The sequence below is a fragment of the Leopardus geoffroyi genome, chromosome C3 (genome assembly GCF_018350155.1).
Source record: "Leopardus geoffroyi isolate Oge1 chromosome C3, O.geoffroyi_Oge1_pat1.0, whole genome shotgun sequence".
NCBI lineage: Eukaryota > Metazoa > Chordata > Mammalia > Carnivora > Felidae > Leopardus > Leopardus geoffroyi.
The window spans coordinates 84,851,862-84,874,805 of record NC_059338.1 but is presented as its reverse complement, the minus strand read 5'-3'; the positions used below and the strand labels follow the sequence as shown (position 1 = coordinate 84,874,805).

At 43.7% G+C, this 22,944-nt stretch overlaps 1 long non-coding RNA gene across 2 annotated transcripts in view; it reads right to left on the bottom strand.

Annotated features, from left to right (window-relative positions):
* LOC123585469 overlaps nucleotides 1-22,944 on the bottom strand; it is a 65,014-nt gene that overhangs the window by 5,437 nt on the left and 36,633 nt on the right. The window lies entirely within an intron of this gene.

Below are 22,944 nucleotides of genomic sequence, written 5' to 3'. Positions count from 1 at the left end.
TCACTTTATCAATTGTCAGATTAGGGTTGCTCCAAGACAGCTAGTAACTGAGCAAATATGAAAAAAGGAAAAACTCACAAATTCCCAAGAAAAGTTTCATAAATGACTCAAGAACGACAGCTACCTCATTTCAAGTAAGATAGCAAGCAGTGCAAGTAGCTCCAAGACAGAGGGGAGGAAAGAACATTCCCTACACGGAAAAGAGAAGGTTCCTGACTACTCTTTCCCTCCACTTTCCTCCTCCCTCCTAAAATCAGAGCTTGAAGCTAGATTTTAAAAAGGAAGGACAGAAATAGAGGAATCAAAACAACAGAGAGTATTATCTTTAATTCCCTAATTCCTTCAACAGACTGTTTTCCTCCTTTTTGCTAATTAATTTTGTAATCTGGAACATTTCTAACGTGTGTAAAAATAGAATAACCCAATGAGGGGCGCCTAATTGGCTCAGTCGGTTGAGCTACCGACTCTTGATTTTGGCTCAGGTCATGGTCTCACGGTTCACGGGATGGAGCCCCCGTGTCAGACTCTGTGCTGACAGTGTGGAGACTGCTTGGGATTCTCTCTCCCTCTCTCTCTTCCCCTCCCCTGCTCTCTGTGTCTCTCTCTTTCTCTCTCTGTGTCTTTCAAAATAAATAAATACACATTAAAAAAAAAAAAGGAATAACCCAGTGAGTCTATCAACCATTTTCAACAATTATTCAATCTTGTTCTACCTCTATCTACACTCACTTTCCCTCCTCCCGTACTATTTTTGAGGAAGATCTCAGACATCATATCATTTACTCCATAATATTTCATCCCAGCTGTATACTGAGCACCTTCTAGATAGGCTTACCCTGGCCAGGCAAAAACAGATGGGGAAGACTCTGGCCCTCACAAAGCTTGGAGGGAAACATGGATCTGCTGAAACATGCAAAGTTGAGGCATTTATTTATGCAACAAATGTTGTAGCGTGTGATTAATGCCAGGCACAGTTCTCGGGGCTTTACAATATTAATTTATTTAAACGTAGTCCTCCAAAGTCCCCAGGGGGGTAGGTAAGATGATCTTCCCCATTTTACGAATGAGAAAGCTGAGGCACAGAGAGGCTAAGTGTTTTTGCCCAAGGTGACACAGCTAGTAAATGGTGGAGCTGAGGTGCACAAATTGCTACGAAGACACAGCAAAGGAAGCGGATCATTCTATCTGGGGCCACTGAGGAGTGAGTGGAAGTTCCCCATGTAGATAAGCAAAGTTTCCCACATAGACAAGGGCGTGAACAGCGGTCCAGAAAAAGAAAGAGCTCAACACGCAGGAAGCAAGAGTTTTGGAACGGCTGGACCTGGAACTGGAAAGGCAGGTGAGACAGGGCTATGAAGGGCTTTCATGTGCCGAGTGGAGCAGTGTGGACGTGCCATGGCCTCGGGACAGCCCGCAGAGCCTCAGCAGGTGAATGACAAGATCACATCATATTAGAAAGACAACTCTGAAAACTGCATGGAAGACAGACTGCAAGTGGGAGAAATAGAAGGGCTGTGCGTGTCCAGGTAAAGCTGGGAGGTGATCACGTCTGGACAAGAACCATGGAAGTAGGAATAGAATGAAAGATACAGAAATAGGAATCAAGGGACATGATGATGATCGGAACTTCCATTTCTCAGAGTGTTGGCAGAAGCCCAAAGCTCTGAACAATAAAGAACAAGTACTGCGAGTTCTGAGACCCGTGCTGGACACGCTGACAAAGAAGCTGAGAAGTGACCGGATCCCGTTCTGAACCCTTCAGCCCACCCCCCACCACCTCCACTCCCCAGATAAGAGCTGCCTTCTTCGCAGAACATTGTTGGCAATATAAGGGAGGAATGTTCTCCCCTCTCAAGCCAAGAGAGGGGACTCAGTGGCCCCCAGGACCAACGGGACACCAGAGTAGTGGGGAAATTCTTGGGAGCACATGACAGTCTTCTCAAGAGTTGGGTGGGACAGAATGAGGTGACTGACTGTTACTCTGGGGGAGGGCTGGTGGGACCCACCAGCAGAGCCAGAATGCCGCAGCAGGAGACACGAGGAGCTTCTGAGTTCACAGCAAAGGCATCAGATGGTTAAGAGACGGCCTGCCTGGGTCGCTGCTTCCCCGCAGGAAGAGGCTGCATTGTGCTGCTGGCAGCTGCTGAGAGGCGGTTGGAGAGGGCTGCTTAGAGGTGCAGGATGAGAGCGCCTTGGAAGGGGTGATGAGTCACCACGGCAGGCCTGACCGCTCTCTGATGAAAGCCTTGCTTACAAGGGTGGCCCTTAACTGGTGTTGGCTGGTGACTGGGAAATCAGACCCTTCCCAGCATCCCCAGGACTGACCGCCGTTCTGGCTGTCTAGGCATAAACTGATCGCACAAACGGCATGGTTTATGCCAAACACGTGCTTCCCTTCCAGGAGTCTGGAATTGGGGGCTGTGCCGGGAAGAGGGACATACGTACTGGCCTCCAGTGAAGACTCTGGTGAATGGTCTCTAATGAGCTTGTTGTCACAACTCACCACTGGAGAGTTAAGCGTGTCCCGGGTGACCCCACCAGGGAGGACCTTTGGAAGCTTGCATCCGGTTTCCCCGACTGAGGCCCCACGTGTCTTTTCCCTTTGCTGGTCTTGCGCCTCACCCTTGCCCTGTAATGAATTATAGCTGTGAGGGCTACTCTGTGCTGAGTCTCTGTGTCTTCCTCGTGATTCCCCAAATCTGACGGTGTTGCCAAAGAACTCACATAGCCCCCAAGAGAAGCAATGCCAGCATTTGGGTGTCGGCCAGATATAGGGGCACAGATGTCAGACGCGATAACATCGATCATGGAAAACCATTTTTAGATTTTAATTGCTCGGTTTTCTCCTTGAGCAGATCCTGGGGAGAGCAGAGGCCACGGGGGGGCATGTGGGAGGAGGGGAGAAAGAGCAAATGAAAAAAAAAAAAACAAAAAACAACCAGACGCAGACGAGGGAGCCAGATGAAAAGTGCACACCCCCTCCCACTCTGCAGAGTCTGACCTGAGCTGGGGCGGGAAGGAGAGTTGGCAGGAGGCTGGCGGGGGGCGGGGGCGGGCAAGGGGCAGTTTGGGAGGAAAAACTGAACTAGAAATTAAGTTTTGCTATTTCTAATATCAAAAATAACCGTAAATAACTAGGAAGAGGTTAGAAAAGCCATGTGATCTTCTTGAAATGTTGTCAAGGATGGGAATGAAGGTCCAGAGTGTATATCTGAGGACAATATGGGAGCAGAATAAACCTATTTCCCGGTTGGATTTTACCAAGTCCAGACCATCCAATAGTACCAAAACCCACTTTCTAAACGCGAGCCAAGTGCTCCCTAAAACCACACAGGACCTACAGGTAAGCACGTTCATCCGTAGTTCGAAGACCAGTGGCTTTGAATTCCAGCTCTGCTTTTTTAGCCATGCAGTTTTGGCAGAGGGTTCTTAATCTCTGAGCCTTGATTTCTGTTGTCCTAAAATGTGGTCTTGAATGTCAAACCTCACACACGGCTCATTGTGGGAAAGAATGAGAGAAGACACATTAAAGGGCCTATTCGCTTTGGAGGGCTCAGCAATAGAACCCTTCTCCTACTGGCCACCCACCCTCTTTCACCCTCTTTGGAGTTTTGTGGAATATTTGGAGGAGGAGGGAGTCTGTGGGGTTGCGTGTTTTTATGGTCTTTCCTCTGTTGGTGGGAGTGAACGTTCGCGCAAGTTTGCCGAATGTGTAGTTGGGGAAGCTGCGATTTGGGCCCAGGAGACCTGGTTCCTCGACTGCCTCTCACAGGTGAGTCCAGCGGCCACCAGCACTGGCTCTGGGATGCCGTGTCCATTCCCGGTATGAACCTTGCTCGCTGTCTCTCCCATCACGCATCCCTGGGCTATCGTGTTGCTCAAAGGGAATTTGGCTGTGTTTCCTTCCCTGTTAACGTCACTCTGATGACAGATTGAAGTGTATGTTTTTCCATGAGGATAGACACATCCACATCCTTTCAAAGTACATCTCCATCCACGCCTTGGACAATACAGGTATGCCTGAAATTCAACGCGTGGAAAATACTGGATTTAAATAAAGCAAGTAGATGAAGGTATTCCTCAAGTGAAGGTAGCATTGCAAGCCACCCTTCAAGGCCATAGGATGTTTCTGGGAACCGGAGGACCCATAGACTATCCACCCAGCTGTGAAACTCAAGAGAGCCTGTTTCCATCAGGAACTGCCAGCTGGTCCTTCTGCCAACAAGAGCTTAAAACACTCCTAGCGCACAGTTCTTGGGTTTCCTTCTTATCTTTACCACTGCATATTTAGACCTGATGGGAGCGAGAATGCAAAACAGTAGAAACACGCATATTTAGCAACTATATTTTAAGCAAACTTTATGCCTCTCTGACCTTCATTTTCCTCTTCTGAGAATGAGGAAGACAGACTAAATCAGTGGTGTCTTAACCTTGCTGCATCTAGGATCATCTGGGAGCTTTTAAAAAATACAGATGCCCAGGCCCTCTGCTCACCAATTAAACTGGAATGTCTGAAGTGGGGGGGGGGGGGGGCAGGGTATGGGTGTTTTCCACAAGCTACCAAGGTCATTCTGATAGGAAGCTCCCACTGGCTACATGACGCTTGTTATTTCCACCTCTAATATTCCTTTTATGATCTTTTGTTTCAAGGGTGGTCATAAAACAGTGGGATGGCTTCCCATACCTCTCATGAAAAGCCACCTGAATGCCAATCTTTCTCTTTGTATAGTTGAAGGAATCCAGGCCAGCCTGTGGATTTGGGACTGACCAAGTCATAGCGTGGTTTTAGGAACTTTTCTACTGCTACACATCTGACAGGTAATGATGAAATCTAAGACACGAGGAGTGAAGAAATCAAATGGGGGGCTTTTCGGGTCAGGCAAGGAACATAAATGTGTGACCGAGACCAGGCATGACAATAGACAGGGGTGGGGTTTGTGGAACTAAAAAACATGTGCCTTGCCTATAGGCATTTAAACAAACTCCTTTTCTCCTTCCCACTCTCCCCTCCTTCCCTCCCTCCCTTCCTTCCCTCTGTCCCTTCCCTCCTTTCTTCCTACCTTCCTTCCTTCTTTCCTTCTTTCCTTCCTTCCTTCCCTACTTTTCTACTTTCTTCCCTTCCTTCCTTTCTGTCTTAAATATCATGTTGGCAGAATGAGAGACTAATCTGTGTGCTCACCTCATCTATGGGTCACCTGTTTAAGACCCCTGTTCAAGACATTCTGATACATTAGGGAAAAAAATAATGAAAATATTACAAAGGCATCTGCCTCATTATTAGACCTGCAGTAGACAATAAAGTCATTCCACACTGCAGTAGACAATAAAATTGAGACATAGACAATAGGACCTACTGCCAAATGCTGCTCCAAACCTACTCAACCTCCTTTTCCTTCATGCATTTCCATGGTTCTACAGATCTGGTTCCATAATCTTCAGCCCAATATCTGCTTACTGTTCTCTGGGTTCTGTACCATTCTGGTTTCCCTCCTGGGCTTACCATACTGCCTTCCCACATGGAATTTTGAGCAGAAGCTCACAATTTCATTCTCTCTCATGAAAGCATACAGCTTCAGGGAGGAGAGCCTCTCCAATCCCCCAACCCTGGAGAGTCTCCCAACCAGCCATCTCCTAACTCAGGGTTTCTCAGCCTCAGCATTATTGACATTTGGGGCCAGATCATTCTTTTGTGGGGGAGCTGTCCTAGGCATGGTAGGATGGTTAGCAGCATTTCTGACTCCTACCCGCTAGATGCCAGCAGCAATCCCTCCCACATTTCCCAGCATCCCATGTGGAATGGAGACCCACTGCTTTAAGTACACACAGCATCCCAGTGCCTGTGAGGAAAATGGTACAGTAAAGCTCCATCAGTTTGGGACATAGCCAGCATAATATCCAAGCTTCCAAAAGAGAGGCCCCAGCTGAAAAGGAAACAAGCTTCAGTATGATCAGCTGTGTCAGTTCTATTTAATTGTAAATTTGGACAGGCTCTGCTGAGTGAAGTACAGAATGTTTTTCGCCTTGGGCACTGATATTATATTAGAATAAAAGCAACCTGAGAGGAATTTGTTTTTGTGGAAAGTGCGTGCATGGGCAAATCTCTGCTCATCAGATTGTTTTGAATTAATGTGGAAACTATAAATAAAGTGCTCTCTCTTTTGGGGGCTGGCTTTGATCTATTGTTATCCCTCCCTTTTTAGAATTCTTTAAAGGCAATTTTCATTCAGATTCTTCATCAGTGAAGCAAGCGGACTTCAGTAATTCTGCTGAAAAGCCTCTGCCGCTTTCTGCACACAAGCTCCATGTCAATCAGCCAGCTAGCCTGCTCCCCTCCATGGCTGTCCCCCTAATGCCCTGGAGAATGGAGGGTGGATAGGCAGCTAGGCTGAGGTAACTTGGACAGGCGTGTAATGGTGAAGAGAACAAGTCTGACTGACATTTTCTTCTTGTGTTAAGGTTATTGAATAATTATGCTAGAATTACTGTAGTCAAAATCCTCACGTGCCCTGGAGAAAGGGGCACAAAAGAGTTGACTGGGTGAGGGGCATGATTCAGAATCCTTGGGCCCAGTTGAGTCATTAACGACTGAATCCTCTGAAGCAGCCCACATTTCCGCAATTGTTGGAACCCACGCGTGAGAGGTGACATGAGCTTCCATTGCCGCAGGCACTTACGAGTCCAGAGTAATGGACCATTAGTGTGCCAAATGGGTATGGGAGGAGTGTGGAAGGAAGAAGAGAATGACCCCCGCCTCTGAAATAGTCCCAGCCCTGCCTCTTACTTGCTTTGTAATGTGACCTCCTCTGAGACTCAGTTTCTTTGCACGTAAAATGAGGGCCATCATATTTTTTTCATAAAGACATCAAAAACTTTAGAAATTTCTGTGGCAAGTGCTTGGCATAATGCCTGGTTCATGGGAAGTCCTGCCTATCATCATCATTCTCTTCCTCTTCGTCCTCATCACTGTCATCACCATCACCATCATGACTGCCACCGTCATTCTTCGTAGGGCGATGAACGGCTTTGGTGGATATGTGCTAAACTCTTCTTCATTTGTGGCAAAGAGGATTCTAGGTTATTCTTTCTGTGGGATGCTTTGACAGGAGGAGAGAACTTTTCTCAGTCTCTTATTTCTAGAGAAAAGTGAGAAGTTCCCCAGAGGTTTAGGTCCTCATAGACTTTCCAAGACTGAGTGGATAATAGCAGCATTCACAAAGGCTTAGTTCAAAGATCTAGAAGGCTATGGAGGGGGTTGTGCAAATCAAAAATATGCTTCCCTGCTTGTCTTTCCCTTAAAGAGCATGGGTTGTGATTTTATAGAAATCTAAGACTCGCGTGTCAACAAATATCCTCTCCACTCCAACTGGCCTGCCAGAGTAAGTTAGAAAAACCACGTGGATTAAGGCATAGGCCATGGACAAAGAAGGCAAGTGCATGTGGAATCAAATACTGACTCCTCCCTGTAGTAGATGGGGGACCCTTACCATCTCTAAGCCTCATTGTTTTATTCTAAAAAGATGGGTAGAATAATTCTTACTTCACAGGGGATTCGTTCCTGGTGCAGTTTCGCTAGGATGTACGACGAACTAGAGAGGAGGATTGTATTCAGTGCAAGAAGTTCATTAAGTAAAAATGTTCTTATAACGAAGGGCTGTAAGATGCTGAGGCCGAGGCAACTGTTTTGCTCCAAGTCAGAGTTGAATACCAATGAGAGAGGAGACTTTCCTCCTCCTCTCAAGGTGGTGGCCACACTGTGTAAGGCTGGAGGAAGGGTAGAGGGGGAACTCTTTCATAGATAGGATCTGTGATGCAGCTGCTCCCAGACACAAAGGATCAGAGAGCCACAAGGCAAAATGACAGAAGGATCAGAAATGCTTCCTCAGGAGGGTCAAAGCCATCTGTGGGTCCACAAAAGACAATCCAAGAGATCCATGGACCATAAAGGGAAGATTAGGAAGGAGCGAGGGCCCATAAATTCCGTTATTTAGGATGAAGTCAGAAACTGTGGCTTGTTTGTCATGACCCTTTGATGCTTCCAGCTGGTGTGCCACGGGAAACAGCGGCTACACATAGATTTACAAACTGCTCATCCTTGCAGCAAACAAGAAAGTATGCAAGGTTCGATCTGTGGGAAGGGCAGAATTCTATCACAGAGTGCCTTGCTAGGAATCAGGAGTCCAGTTCCTAGACCCAGCTCTGCCCTCCATGTGATGCCGTGGATCTCAAACCAGGCTTTGCCGGTTGGACGTTCACCTATAAAATCAGTGGTGGACTTCGTTGGAGAATCCGCATCCAGGAGGTCAAGTAGTTGAATTTGGTAGTAACTTTGGTTGTCCTATCCGAGGCATTGGGAATCTGAGTCCAAGGTTCTTGGGATGTACCTGAGTGTCCCGGGGAAAGCTGCACCCCCTCCCACCCCCAGTCATCTTATATCTAGAACGGAGGAAAATCTCCCTACACCAAACCTAGCAATTAGCCCAAAGCACTCAAGGAATCAATTTTTTTCTGTCACACAATTTGGCACTCTGTCTTCTCAGCAAAATGTGGCTAAACACATAGGTCTTCCCTAAGGGAAAAAAATACCCTGGAGAGAAATCCAGTTTTAACCGAAAGATGACCTACACACCTCAGAATGGCATCCTCCCCCTACAACGAGGTGGTTTACCTGCCCCATTTTACAGACCTGAATTGCTCACCAAAGGCTCTTGATGGTCCACTGGGAAATAAAAGCAAAGACAACCTCACTTTTCAGAGACTTTAGGGACTTATCCTCATTTGGAGTGTGTGTGGAAATGAATTTTAAGCACAAATCTGTACTTACTGAGCTTGAAGCAAATTGGAATCTTGACCGCAAGGAATGAAGGTGGCTAATCTAATTTGAAGACCTGCCTGCAGGCAAATGAGTGACTGTGAGCTTCTTGGGACCCAGGTCCTTCTATTGCCAAATACTCGAGAGAGAGAGGAATAATGCATTCATCTTCAGGGCAAGATAGGTCTTCAAGAAATCCGAGAGCTTGCTTCCAGCTCTAAAATGGTGTGACTATAGGTCTATGACCCTGTGATCCCTAAAAATTACTTGATGAAAGTAGAAATTCGCCTCAATAGGTTCACAAACACTAGTAATGGAAGTCACTCAAGCTATTTGTTATAAGCACCTACCATATGCCAAGAAATATTAAACAGAGCTCTCTTTTTCTGTCTCTGTTCTCCCTACCTCTCTCGACATAGATAGATATAGATCTAATTTCACACCAAGAGCCCTGGGGTTAGCATTATTATAACCATTTTAAGATGAAGTGATTGAAGTTCAAAGAGATTACATAACTTGACCTTGATAACCAGCTGAAAAATGGAAGAGTCAGCGCTTAAACTCTGATCAGCCTGACTCTAAAGAATTTTCCAGCGTTTCATCCTTCTTGGGCATGTATTGGATATGGGCATATTTGCAGAAACATAAAGTGATAAACAGTCATGGTCATAGTGGTTTAATATCCCCCAAACAAAATAAAACTGGTGGCCGTTTCCTGTGATGATTCAATATAAGAGAATAGCACTATACCTCAGAGTATGAGGTATGAAGTTTGGCAGGGCGTTTCCTTCCAGGAGTCATTTAGGGTCTTGCTACTCAAAGTAGGGCCCATGGACCCCTGGCATTGACATTCACCTGAGAGCTTCTAAGAGTTTCAAGCTTTGCCCTAGGGCTACTGGATCAGACTCTTAATTTGCATTAAAAGTCTGAGAAGTATTGGTTCAGGGCACCAAGGCATAACATGGATTGTTCCCAAAGCCATGGACACCCACAAATCGAGGCTTCTGGAGTGTTGTGATTTATAAAGATTTTAAAGTCTTTTACAAGAAACATGGTATATAATAACATAACATGTATTGAACACTAACTCTATCCCAGGCCCAGTATTCAGCACTTTGCATTTATTATTTTATTTAATTCTTCTAACAGTTCTAACAGGCGCCCAGTCATTATCCTCATTTTGGAGAGTAGGAACTGACGTTCGTAGAGCTCAATGAACATGTTCAAAGTCACTTAGCTGGTAAGGGGTGGTTCTGGGATTGGAACACAGACATGACAGTGTGATACTAATGCTTCCAACTTTGAATCGATTAGTGCACTACGCTGCCTGTCCAGCCCCAACAAGGAAACACTCAGAAAAGTTTGATGGAGCATTATGCTTCATGGAGGTTAGCTAGCATTATAGTTTTCAACAAGGGCCTCACTATGCCCAAGTGCAACCTCCCATCAGTTACCAGTTCTGCAGAAGGTGATTATTACTAATTAAACAGTACTCAAATTAAATTTATTACTGAGTAATTAAATGTCTCTGGATTAATTAAGAAGTAAATTAATGGGGCGCCTGGGTGGCGCAGTCGGTTAAGCGTCCGACTTCAGCCAGGTCACGATCTCGCGGTCCGTGAGTTCGAGCCCCGCGTCGGGCTCTGGGCTGACGGCTCAGAGCCTGGAGCCTGTTTCCGATTCTGTGTCTCCCTCTCTCTCTGCCCCTCCCCCGTTCATGCTCTGTCTCTCTCTGTCCCCAAAATAAATAAACGTTGAAAAAAAAAATTAAAAAAAAAAAAAAAGAAGTAAATTAAGCACAGTGATCAGGCTGTGTCAATAATAATAGTGCCAATGGACATCGCTTGGCCTCCTGCTATGACACACGGACATAGTACATGCTTGCCAAACAGGGTTTAACCTGAATCAAATCAGATGAGTGACAAACCCAGAGAAATTGTTACGGATTACAGGAGACTAAGCAGACGTGCCAACCCAATAGCTTGCGTAACCCCTGACTGAATCTTGAAAGGGGTGAATGGTGGTGGAGATATCTATGAAAGTGGTTATGGACACGGCTGAGGATCTCTGAGTAGGGACTGTCTGTATCATTAAGTAATAGAACTGTATTGGTGTTAAATTAATTGAGTGCGACCATTGTATTGCAACTGTGTAGAATAAGTCCTTGTTCTTAGGATACGCATGCTGAAGGGTTTTGGGTTTGAGAATCATTTATATATGCTCCTTCTTTTTACACGGTTCAAAAATAGAGCCACAAGATAAATCAGATGTGGCACAATGTTAATTTGTGACTCTCGATGAAATAAACACGGGTGCAGGTTGTACTATTCTTCCAACTTCCTATAGGTTTAAAACTTCAAATTTACTATTTGGGGAAAAGTGAATTAGTGCTGATTCAATGTTATTTCAGTAAAATAACGCCCACTCAAGTAAGAGACACAGGAGAGTGTATGGTGGAGGAGAGATGTAGGGATGAGGGGCTGGGGAGAGAATTTATCGGAAGACCAGAAATTACCAAGAACCTAGGTGAGCCAAAGGGAGGTGGCCTGCTAGTGAATGTCACCTGCATGAATTTTGAAGTGTAAAATTGCAATTTGCACCTTGTTGACTTTGGTGTGGTTTTTCAGCCCTGCCCCGCTAGATCCAGTCGGGAGTTGACATTAGTCCCAGGCTTCCCCCAACACTCATCATTTTGAACCAATACCCCCAAGCAACCTTTGCCTCAGTCCAGATATATTCTGGGGAGTTCTTACGGGGCCCCCACCCCACTTTCTTTGCTGAAGAGTTGGTCCTGGGCAGTCACTTTTGTCCTACCTTACCCTCTCTCTAGCCATGGGGACAGTATGATTAGATACCTAAACTGAGCTGGTCAGTCAGATTTCTCCCCCAGGAATCTCAAACACCGAGAAAATGAATCTGCTCTGGGAATCTGGGATGAAAAACCATAGTTGTTAAAGTCAGCTGAGCCAACTATAGCCAAAAGCATGCTGAAGTTATCAAGAAGCAAAAACCATAAATGCACAGAGGAAGGTAGTCATCCGCAGAGAGGAGAATGAGAAGGTGTGTGGAGAAATATAGATGAGAGACCTAAGTCCCCAGAGAGTGAGAAACAACTAGGAGCTGATTCATCCCAAGGATTAACTCCTAGCTCTGCTGCCCCTTAAGCCTGATTTCCTCCCCACCCTTCCCCCAGGGAATCCTCTCTTCCTCCTTTCTCTGAACTAATAATTAAGTAAGTTTCAATTCCTCCAGCAGGCAACATCCCCAAGCTATTCGTTCCACCCTCCCCTCCTTTCATCCAATGCCTGTCTCCGAGCCAGCCCTGCACCTGAGCTCACTTGAATGGTGACATGATTTATTTTACTGTTTCTTTTGTTAATGTACGGATTGGTGGGATATTTGTTCTATTTCTAGTATACTGATTGCCTTAGGGATTCTAGAGGGCCAGGGACAGGAACTGCACTACTTATGTTTTTATTATAAAAGTAATACATGTTGATAATAGAATTCTTGGGGAAAAATAGAAAAGGTAAAAGAAGAAAAAGAAAAATCATTTGTAATTCTATCATCCAGAGATGAGTCCTATTAATAATGTTTGGGCTTGTTTCCTTCAAGTCCTTTCAGATTTAGCAATATAATTCAGATTACGTGGCACATACAACTTTGAATCCTCATTTCCATTACATGGAAAGCATTTACCTATATTTTTAAAGTTCTGTTAAAGTACTCTAATATCAGCATGATGTTCTATTTTCTATAAAATATATAAAACATATAAATATACAAATATATGAAACATAAGCATAGATAACATATAACATATATTAATAATAGCTTACAAATATATGAAATAATCTGTACACACTCTTATTATTGTATATGTTGGTTGTTTTCATTGCTTGCTAATATAAATAACCCTGGGATAAATATCTGTGTGTTTTAGATTCTTAATGCAAATGGACAAGTCAGTTTCACAAAAGGTCACAGTTTGCTTTTTCTCCCCTGCTATCAACCTTTTCTTGCACAGCCTCTCTCTTCATATTGCTGCAAGATTTTTTCCCTCAATACCTCAAGGTTCTTTGTCTTGCCACATCCAAGAATGAAGAGGTAGACACAGAATAAAGTGAGCAGCAGGCAAAAGTTTATTAGAGTATAAGATCAGAAAGTAAGAAGAGTATGAAAGCTCTCTTTGCAGAGAGGGGGCATTCAAAAGTGAATGCCCTCAACAATAGACAAGGGACTTTGTTTTAGAAGGTTCTGGTCGGAGGCTTCTACCCCCAGTCCCTCACCCCTCACCCCATTCCTTTCCCCTTGCTCTTCTCAGGTTTTACCCTTATTAGCTGGGTAACTCTACATGCTTAGTCATTCCTTTGTAATTGGCTTGTTTTCCATTGTATGAGGTGCGGTCTATGGCCACACTGTTCCTTCTGGGTCATACATTTCAGGGTCCACTACTTATTTTTAGTCAGGTCTTTTGTCAAATTCCCAAGGAAAACCTGAGGGGGGAGTGGATGGTGTCTGTTACATTCTTGGGAGAAACCTCATGCCTTGAGGGCCTTTGCTTAGATGCTCCCAGCCTTGTTTTCAAATCCACGTTTTCCCCACCCAGGACCTCAAGTGCTCACCTTTGCCTCTGTGCTTATTTCACCCTGTCTTTCCCCACCATAGCACGGCTGTCACTGTTTCAATGTTTACCAATCTAATCATTTAAAAAAAAAAAATAGTAGTTCATATTTGTTTACATTTTTTAAAGTTTTACTTAAACTCCAGGTAGCATACAGTGTAATATTAGTTTCAGGTATACAGTGTAGAGTGATTCAACACTTCCATACAACACTCGGTGTTCATCACCCTTAATCCCTCCTTAATGCCCTCCTTAATCCCCATCACCTATTAAAACCGCCTCCCCACACCTCCACTCTGGTAACCATCAGTTTGTTTTCTATAGTTAAGAGTGTTTTTCTTGGTTGCCTCTCTCTTTTTCCTTTGCTCATTTTTGTTTCATAAATTCCACATATGAATGAAATCATACGGTATTTGTCTTTCTCGGACGTATTTTGCTTAGCAGAACACTCTCTAGGTCCATCCACATCATTGCAAATGGCAAGATTTTTCTTTTTTATGGCTGTGTAATATTCCATTATATATGTATATATGCGTAATATTTGTTTATGTATGTATAAATTATACACATATAATAATAAGCTGTTTATATAACATGTATAAATATGTCTGCATAAATATATATGTATAAATATATATATTACATATGTATGTATACGTATAATAGAAAGATAAAATATCTTCTTTATCCATTCACCAATGAATGGATACTTGGACTTTTCCCGTACTTTGGCTATTGTAGATAATACTGCTATAAACATTGGTGTGCGTGTATCCCTTTGAATTAGTACTTTCATATTATTTCCATAAAGACCAGTAGTATAATTGCTGGATCGTAAAGTAGTTCTATTTTTAACTTTTTGGAGGAACCTTCATAGTGTTTTCCAGAGCAACTACACCAGTTTGCATTCCCTCCAACAGTGCAAGTGGGTTCCCCTTTCTCCACATCCTGGCCAATACCTATTGTTTCTTGTCTTGCCAATCAATGGTTGATTTTAGCCATTCTGACAGATATGAGATGATATCTCATTGTAGTTTTGATTTGTGTTTCCCTGATGATCAGTGATGTTTGCGTTTTTGAAAGCTAGTAAGGTTGAACTTCTTTCATTCGTCATTTGACTAAGATCAGAGTGACTCACGTTTTGTTTCACTTGATGAAAGTCATGGGTATTTTTTAACATAAAGTAATGTTTTCTGCTATCTACTGTCTTGGAATGTCCAAAACAAAACAAACAAACAAACAAAACTCACCATGTAAGTAAGTCAATGATTAGTGCTCTGGAGATAGTATCACAACGTTTTGACAATTCCCCCCAAACTGAGACCCAAACTTTAGTGGTTACATATCTAAATGGAGAAAAATAAAGGAATGATACTTATGTGAAAATTACATCTGAAGAAAAAAATATTGCAGTATTTTATTGCAAATGACTTCTCATTTCCTTGTTAATGCCTGGTTTCAATTAGGCACTATTATAATATGGTGGATTTGAGGCTTTTACGGGTAAAAAGCTTTGGTAATGTGGTTTGAAAAGATGGAAATTTCCATTTCTTAGAACTCCAGGTAGAATTCTAATGGGGGAAAAAAGAGGGTGTAGCCTAAAAAGATTAGGTTTTCTCCTCGTTTTGAAAGTGTAAGACAGGAAATGCAATGGTACCATCTATTCATATTCATGGTTACCTAAGAACTTGGACTCACTGAACCCCTCCAATGTCTGGCCAGCTCCTTTTGAGCTGGAAAGTCTCATTTTCCTCCCAACTCTACATTGGAATCACTATTCCTGAGTTCCCAAGAAAGGAGATGGAGACAAGGAAAAGTCCAGGGACTTATTTAAGGTTGTGTTAAAATTTAGAGGGAAAGGGGGAATAGGATGGGTGGTCCAAAGGTACAAACTTCCAATTATAAGATAAAGAACCACCAGAGACATAACATACAACATAATAGCTATGGTTAACACGTCTGTGTGGTGTATTTGAAAGTTGTTGAGAGAGTAGATCCTAAGAGTTCTCATCACAGGGGAAAAAGAAAGCATTTTTTTTTATCTTCTTCCTTTTCTGTATCTATATGATGTGATGGATGCTAACTGAACTCATTGTGGTAATCATTTCACAATATATGTAAGTCACATTATTATTTGTACACCTTAAAGTTATACAGTGCTGTATGTCAGTTATATCTCAAAAAAAAAAAAAAAAAAAAAGAGAGAGACAGAGCTTTAGAGACTTTTTCAAACCCTCTTAAAAATACCAAAGAATCCCATTGTTGAACTGACCCTAAACTTGTTTTATATGGGCAGAAGCTATTGAAAATGTAACTCGGTCTTCTTTTGTTCCTAATCTCCAGACTTGTCAGAGAATATTCACACTTCATTTTGTAATTGTAATAGCAGAAGTCATTTTACATGTCTGCAATTTTCCCTCCCATGGAAGCTGGAGATGGCTTGTACCAGCTCAGGAAAGCTGATTGCTAAACCTTCAGGAATTTTGTGAGCCGACTGATAAATACAGCCATTTTGAATTACATAAGCCTAAAATTTAATCAATTATATTAAAACATAGAGGTTTAATAAATTTTCCAAACATCACTTCCTAATTATTGTACTATATTTGGTTACTCTCTGTGTTCTTGGGTTTATTTGCATCGACTGCCTCTGGGTGATGGAGAACCTGCATCTCTCCCCAGCTTTGTGTTAGTGACATGACATTTGTAGGTTGGAATTTGCCATGGTAGTATTTATTTCCACAAAATTGGAAACCACCACAGATCAGGGCTTCCCCACCCCCACCCCACACGTACAGTCTACTCTGCTAAAGCGACAGCCATTGTTGAACATTTGCCAGCCCTCCAAGGCAAGCAGGACATCTCATTTGGTGGAGAGGATAGGGATTTATGGCAAAGGCTTGAATTTCAAAGTCAGAGAAACTTAAGTTCTCTTCCGGCTCTGTCATTTACCAACTCTGTGGCTTTGGGCACATCATACAACTTCTCTGAAACTCACATTTCCCATCTATAAAATGGGAGAGTATCTGTCAAGATTATTTTATTGTGATATGGTGACAATCTAAATATCCTAGGTATTCTTCAAGGTGTACTGTCATATCAAAAAGGCTCAATAGATGCTATTTTTTTTTCCACTACCATTATTGCTAATTTGACATATAAATGCTAAGAGTTATCATGTCGGATAAGGCAGGAAAAACACTCTCTCCTTTCCATAGCAGAAATAACTACAATAGGGCTGAGAATACTCCAGTGCTACATAAATAAAGAGGAAAGGAAAGATTGGGGGTGGGGGTGGGTAGAGGAACAGAGGGAGGAGACGAGGGGGACAGCAACAAAGTGTGGAAAACCTGTGTGCCCCACTAAAAACTGTACCCAGATTCTCAGGCCAGTTAACATCTACTCAGGATGTTTGAGCAAGAGACTGTTACAATCAGATTTGTGCTCTGGATAGATCATTCTGGCATCGGTATGAAAATGAAAAATAGAGGCCAAAGCTGATGAGTGAAATGGGAAGCTACTGTATGGTCTAAGTGAAAGAGGGCGATGGTTTAAATGAAGGTACAACAGGGGTGCCTGGGTGGCTCGGTCGGTTAAGTGTCTGACTCTAGATTTCGGCTCAGGTCATGATCTCATGGTTCCTGAGTTCCAGCTCCGTACTGGGCTCTGTGCTGACAGTGAGGAGGCTGCTTGGGATTCTCTCTCTCCTCTGCCCCTCCATCTCTCTCTCTCTCTCTCTCTCTCTCTAAAATTAATAAATAAACCTTAAAAAAATAAGCTACAACAGTGAAATGGAGAGAAAGACATGGTAAGAAAGGCACTAAGAGCTCTCTGCTTACAGAAAGGCCTTGCCATCCTGGATAGTTCCTGCAGAGATAAGCGGTACTAGACTAAATTCTTGTAATATTCCAATCTATCATGAGCTGGAAAGATAAATTCTTGCCTCCCTTTCATTGCATTCTTGGTTAGAATAATTATCACGGAGCAGCACTAAAAAGATAACAGTATTAAACACTTTTTGTTGAAAAAAATTAACAGCCAGGGGTGCCTGAGTGGCTCAGTCAGTTTAGCGTCGGTCATCAGCTCAGGTCATGATCTCGTGGTCCGTGAGTTAGAGCCCTGCGTCGGGCCCTGTGCTGACAGCTCAGAACCTGGAGCCTGCTCCGGATTCTGTGTCTCCCTCTCTCTCTGTCCCTCCCCTGTTCAGGCTCTGTCTCTCTCTGTCTCAAATATAAATAAACGTTAAAAAAAAAAAAATTAAAAAAAAAAAAGACAAATTGATACGCTACCTGGAACTCTCTAGCACAGGAGTCAGGAAAACTTTTCTGTAAGGGCCCAGACAGCAAATGCTTTAGGCTTCAAGAGCCATACGGTATCTGTTGCACTGACTCAGTTTGGGGCTTAGAGTGTGAACGTAGACATAGACAACACTTGAGGGGATGAGAACGGCTGTGTTTTAACACTCTAGGCTCAATAGGCCCTCAAGAATACACATTGGGAGGATAGTCTCTGTCATTTTCACATCCTAACATTTTATTTTTCAGTGCTCAAAGGAAAGTCAAAAGAAAGGGCTTGATCCAGACAAAATCCCACACCCTGAGGAGGATCTTTCACAAGTGTTTTTGCTTCTCTCTGTGTGCCCTCATGGGCAGTGGACACCCCATAACCCTATTTCCCCCAGCTTGGCCTGGTAACGTTACTTACCAGTAGCCTGGCATGCTGATGCCTACAGGCAGACTGCCAATGACCCCTCTTCCTTAAGATTCTGAAGTCTTCTGGACTTCTGAGGTAAGCACTGGCCTTGGAATGAGAAGACTAGGACCCGAGGACCATCTCTATCACCTACCCACCATCTAACATTAAGCAATCTCTCTCCTCATCATTAAAGTGACACTTCATGGCCGGAGGTTGTAAGAATCAAGTGAAACGCTGAGCTATGTTGACTGAAATTTTGAGAGATCGTATCTTTTTCATATTTTTCCTAAAGTAGACTCTAGTGAAACCCTTTATGTCTGGTTCTATGTCCTTCGTAAGCTCCATAGAAATTTGTGTATCTATCCACACATCACAATGGTCTCTCCAACAACTTTCCTTAGTGCTTGTTGCGAACACACTTAAGAAATAGGGGAAGGGGAGGAGGAAAGTATAACAGAAAGAGCCGAAGGCTAACGGTCTGCTCCTCACTCCCTCATCTTTGTGGCTTTGGAAAAATAATGCCCCATCTTAAGACCTCACATCTACATAATGATGGGGTTTCAATAAGTAACTGCAGAAATGCTCAGACTAAACTTCATTTCTAGGTAAGCCTTGGGGCTACGTTCTCCTTTGTTTTTCTTTCCCCAGCTTCCATTTTACAAAAAGTCTTCCCCTCTGTATCAGTATTTTTAAGCATGTGATCCTGGACCACCCAATCATAATCAGCTGGGAAGCTTGTGAGAAATGCAGATGCCCAGGTTCATATGGTGAGAAAAAAAAAAATTTAGAGGAGAGGCGTGAGACTTTGGTATCTTTATTTTAACAAACTCTCCAAGTGATTTATACCCACTAAAATCTGTGGTTTTCACCCTAAGCTTCTTGCCTATAATCCTAGAGGAGTGGGACCATATTTGTTTTGATTACAAACATATTCCAAGCCCTTCGTACAGTGTTTGGCACTCAGATGACACTCAGCGAGCTTTTAAATGAGTCATTTAATGAATCAATGGTTCAAATGAACTCTGAGTTCTAGGGCTTTGGTCCCTCCCTTCATTGGAAATGGCCACCCTACTGGCTGCTGAGAGCCTAATCAATAACGCCAGTGGTCATGAGGGTAGCTGCTAAAAGCACCAAAATGTGAAACTGTTTCTCCCACGTGAGAGAGGCTCCGTGGGCATTTTCCTCCTGCAAGTGCTGAGTGGGGAAGGATTTTTGAACAGGAGCAGACTTTGGCGTCCCTCCGTCAGATCACCTAAGAAATTTGTCCGCATACCCAGCATGAAACCTCCAACTGTCTATGCCTAGAGCCTGGTAGCTCCAGAGCTCTGGTGAGTGAGAAGGTCAAGAAACCCCCAGTAGTGCTCACTGGTCCTGCCAAGGCTTGCTTGGGGGTTACTCTGCACCTCATTTCCAGTTCTTTGGGTATGCTGAGGAGAGATAGGAATTTTGGAGAACTTCCAGTTTCTTAGACTGATCTAATCCCTTATCACTGAGATCTGGCATCCTCATACTACACCTAATTGCTCAAATATTATTCATTCATTCGTTCACAATTGACCCAACATCTGTTGAACATCTGCCGGATGCTGACGCTGTGCCAAGTGCTGTGAGAAATAACCCCCCTGACCCAAACAAAGGAGGGACGCGGAGACTCGGAGCACAGTGAAATGAGGCTTAAGTCAACGTTCCTGCAAGAGAGGGTGTCTGATGGACAGGCACACTCAGGGCAGTTACAGCAGGCAATTTATCTCCTAGCGTGCAAGTCCCTCCCCTGATTCCTCATTGGCTGAGTACTTACAGGGGTTACAGCCTTCCCCAGTGGTAGCCTATGCCCATGTAAGGCAAACAGTAGTCTCATTGGAACAAATGTATGTTCTTTGAGGTGAGGCAGAGACTTCAGGTCTTTGGGGGAACGCTCCTTGCAAAGCTTGTGAAAAATAAGTCTGTGAAATGGAGAGGGGAAGAACCAGGAAGTGAAGTGTCTGAGGGTTTGGGACTCCATTGCCGGCCGGGGGCTGGTACATATTTCCAGTAGGTCATAAACCTATTGTTAACCAGACAGCCCAGCTCTTATTTGGTATTTCTGAAGCTGAATCATCTCCCTTACTTCTCACAATGCTCAGACCAAAAAAAATAAAATAAAATAAATAAACAAAAATAAACGAAACAGAATTTTTACATTTAAGGAATTCACATGATAAAGGATTGTTTTATCATAATAAAGGAGGGTGAGATATACAAAAGTGAATCAATGCGAAGTGATAATCTTAACCTTAGGGTGGTGCTGCGGAGAGTTGGCAAAAGTAAGACAAACAAGGAATGTTTGCTTCGTACGTTTATGCTTTCAGCAGGATTTTATTGAGCACCTACCAAGCACCAACCACAGTCTGGACTTTCTGGGAATATGGCTTTGAATATTCTAGAGCTTGAGTGAATTCACTAAGTGATCAAGAGGGAAGCAATTCAAAGGCAATGGTAGTGGCCACCATAAAGGAATAGAGTCAGATGTCCTCAGGGCTCTCCATAGTACTTATCTTCCTTCTTTTTAACCCTTTCATTTATTTTCAAAACTTGCCAGTTCCTCTTCCAGTGGTACACCACAGAAAAGGACAAGTGCTTTATTTGGTAACTTGCTAATATAGACTCTCACCCAGACAATCGTGTCTCTAAAGCTTTACATAATTCCATAAATGAAACTAAGGGCATTTAAGGCAGCTCAGGAGGAAGCATAGATGTGTGTGAAGAGACTGGGTGCTGACGACCACCAGTTCCCACTTCTAGACCTTCTTTTATGAGTGGTAAGGCCGCCTCCACAGAGAGCTGTGGGCTTACTTCACAAAGAACTGATGATGGAAAGCTCCAAGGTTATAGAGAGGGCATCCTGTCTCCCGAGATCCTAGCAGAGCTCCTGGAACAGGCCAAGTAATTGTGGCCAAACAGGGTTCACTTTTTCAGATACTCAAAATCAATGGACTTGCTCACACTCAGAAGTAGTCCCCGCTGTTCGAAGCTTCCAGAACAGAGGGGGTGGGCGCTGGGGGAAAACTGTTAGTAGCAGAACAGATTGGCCAAGCTTTAAACCACAACAACAACAACAAATTTCCAGCTTGATGTGAATGATTTAGACACGGCAGAGCCACTGTGTCACATTAGTATATGGACTCTTCACCCCTCCTGTCTAGAGCACAACTCTTTTCCTATTTCTTCAACCCCTTCTGACAATTTGTAGTTGGCACTGAACATTTTACGTGTGTCATTTTGATTTGGATGATGACAAGGTATTTCTTGAAATTGATTTACTTTATGCCGAATATGAAATTGGATTTGTGATGGTTGGAGCACATGGAAAGTCCATGAAAAAAGTACCAAAGTCACCACACTGCAGACCCAGGGGCTGTGAATCAGGCTGCTGTTCCCATGGGGGGCAGGTGATGCCCTAGGGCTATCGCTCAGGACAAAATGGAAGGAAAATCAACTCCCTTTGAACTGGTTTGAGTATAAGTTTCTTAGGGACTGTCCTGACTGGTCTGAGTAGACAAACCCAATCGACATGACTTCCCTCACATAGACCCTCCCTCTTGACTTCTTCCCAGGTCTCCACTGTCCTCTGGTTGCATGAATCCACCTGATTTCTGGCACGCAGCCCTTCTCTCCCTCCACTCTCCCTCCACCTCTGACCCTCCATCTATTGCCCTCACTCTCACTGCTTCTTCCCTTCATCCTTCTCCAGCCCCCACCCACCTTTTTCTCCTTTCCCCATCTCATTCTGCCTCTTTGATGTGCTCCAGCTGCTGGGACTCCGTTCAACTCATTTTTCTGTTACTAACAAGGAACAAATGGACAACGATTATCAGAAACAGAATGGGAAACTCTCTTTCCACTCCCTCTGTAAGCACAGGACATGCACTTAACACAGTGGTTTGGTGGGAAAGAGGAGCTTTGAGTACAAACCCCACAGACCTCACCGTGGGGATTGTGCAGACCCCTCAAATGGGGGGCTCTGTTCCTCCACACCTCAAAAGAACCCCCTCAGGATCATCAGATTCGACAGTAATCGCTGGCCCCTGCTTCTCTCCACTTGGACAGTTCCTGCTTTGGATCAAGGGCTCCAGGGACACTATCAAGGGAAGATGAAGGCTACTGGTAGCCCAGGGCAAATATTCTCTTGAAACTCGATACAATTTCACAACCTTTTCCTGCTCCCATTTTATAGTCTTTATTCTGCATCAAACAAAACTGCTAAAAGTAGACTTCCTGCAAAACCTGTGAATGACTCCTGGTCTTCCCTCCTTTTGGACAAAGCTCCTTGCTGTGGTTCACAGGACACTCCATCTTCTGCTAATTTTCTCCTCTGAGGCCAGCTTCCCATCTCTTTCTAATCTAGTCATGATAATGTATGCATCTATCCCTGGCCATTGGTGGGGTCCCAGTTCTCTTGGTGGGCTCACCCTCTCCACCCTTTCTACCAGTGTGCCTGGCTAACTCCATTTGTCCTTTCACTTCAAGTATCGACGTCAACTCTTCCAGGAAGCCCTCCTTGATTCTCCTACCACATACACCTCTACCCTACCATTCACATGCACACCCTCTTCCCCGCACACGTTAGATATACATTCCATCCATACAACCCACACTCCCCGGCACGTGCCCACTCCTCCACAAAGAAATCCACATACCCACACTTATACCGCCTACACATGTGTCCAACCTTACACATCAGATTGACCCATATGAAATTGCCAATATTAGGTGGGTTTTTTTTTTTTTAACCTCCAAAAAAGTAATTTGATATCATGTATATTCAACCTATGTATTC